This window comes from Arachis ipaensis, chromosome B01 (assembly GCF_000816755.2).
Source record: "Arachis ipaensis cultivar K30076 chromosome B01, Araip1.1, whole genome shotgun sequence".
In the NCBI taxonomy this organism is placed as follows: domain Eukaryota; kingdom Viridiplantae; phylum Streptophyta; class Magnoliopsida; order Fabales; family Fabaceae; genus Arachis; species Arachis ipaensis.
The window spans coordinates 33,184,899-33,186,984 of record NC_029785.2 but is presented as its reverse complement, the minus strand read 5'-3'; positions in this window follow the sequence as shown (position 1 = coordinate 33,186,984).

Below are 2,086 nucleotides of genomic sequence, written 5' to 3'. Positions count from 1 at the left end.
CTGTCACGGCACGGCTAATCATCTGGAGGTTCTCAATCATACTGGAATAGGGTTCACCCTCCTTTTGCGTCTGTCACTACGCCCAGCACTCGCGAGTTTGAAGTTCGTCACAGCCATCCCTTCCCAGATCCTACTCAGAATACCACATACAAGGTTTAGACTTTCTGGATCTCAGGAATGGCCATCCATGGGTTCTAACTTATACCACGAAGATTCTAATATCTCGGACTCGGTCCTCTGTATTAGATATCTAAGAGATACTCATTCTAGCTTGTTGCATGTAGAACGGAAGTGTTTGTCAGGCACGCGTTCATAAGTGAGAATGATGATGAGCGTCACATAATCATCACATTCATCATGTTCTTGGGTGCGAATGGATATCTTAGAAGCGGAATAAGTCGAATTGAATAGAAAAACAGTAGTACTTTGCATTAAATCATGAGGAACAGCAGAGCTCCACACCTTAATCTATGGAGTGCAGAAACTCTACCGTTGAAAATACATAAGTGATAATGGAGTTCATTGGTCTCAGCCCCAGAGGGGAACCGGAGTAACCAAGACTAAAAATGATCCGAAGATGTAAATACAATAGTAAAAAGTCCTATTTATACTAAACTAGTTACTAGGGTTTACAGAAGTAAGTAATTGATGCATAAATCCACTTCCGGGGCCCACTTGGTGTGTGCTTGGGCTGAGCTTGAAGTTTACACGTGCAGAGGCTTCTTTTAGAGTTTAACGCCAAGTTGTAACGTGTTTTTGGCGTTCAACTCTGGTTCGTGACGTGTTTCTGGCGTTTAACTCCAGACTGCAGCGTAGAACTGGCGTTCAACACCCTTTTGCGTCATCTAAACTCGGGAAAAGTATAGACTATTATATATTGCTGGAAAGCCCTAGATGTCTAATTTCCAATGCAATTGGAAGCGCACCATTTGGAGTTCTGTAGCTCCAGAAAATCCACTTTGAGTGCAGGGATGTCAGAATCCAACAGCATCAGCAGTCCTTCTTCAACCTCTGAATCTGATTTTTACTCAAGTCCCTCAATTTCAGCCAGAAAATACCTGAAATCACAGAAAAACACACAAACTCATAGTAAAGTCTAGAAATGTGAATTTAACATAAAAACTAATAAAAACATCCCTAAAAGTAACTAGATCCTACTAAAAACATACTAAAAACAATGCCAAAAAGCGTATAAATTATCCGCTCATCAACCGCCATCCCCACAACATGTCAAAAGCCTTTAAAAATTATTTTATTTTTCCAATCAAATCTTAATTGAAACATAATCATTTGTTCTTAAACAATTACTTTAAATTTGCTAAAACACCCCAAAAACATAATACTTTTCATGGTTATTCAACTCAAATAAGTTAATTTTTCAGTTCACTTCTATTACTTTAGATTTCATTAAAGTTCCACAAAGACATAGTCCTTTAATCAGAATTAATCAAATAAAATTCATTTTTGCTTAATCAAGTTTTTAAAATTAATTTCAACTTTCTTTTTTGTTTAAGACTTTCCTAAAAGACTCGAAAATCATTTCGTTTTACCATTCAAATTCAAATACTTTAAATTCATTAAAATGTCTCAAAACATAATTCTTCAGTCAAAATTTTACTAAATAAAACTCCAAAACAAAGTCTCTAATTTTTATAAAATTAGCACCGATTTTCATTATCCTTATTATTCAGTTTAACTCAAATTCTTATAAAAGCAGAGTCTTCTCTAGGAACTCAAACTTTTCTACCCTTCAAGGATTCCATCTAAACCAAACAGTTTTTCAACGTATACCAATCAAACCATCCAAAACATTCAATAATACTCAGCATATACCAGTCAAACCTAATCAAGAATTCCAGAAAGGAATCATTTTCCAACAATCAGTAAATCAGTCACAGTTCAAAACCACACACACAATCCAATTTAATTCATAAGACTCACAAAATCACAAAAATATATTTTTCACATCAATATCGATTTATAATAATTCCTTAAAGAAGAATGGGTTTGAGAAAAGCCCCTACCTCGATTAGTTGAAAATCGGTATTTAATTGCAACAAACTCCTTTCAACCTTATTCTACAGTA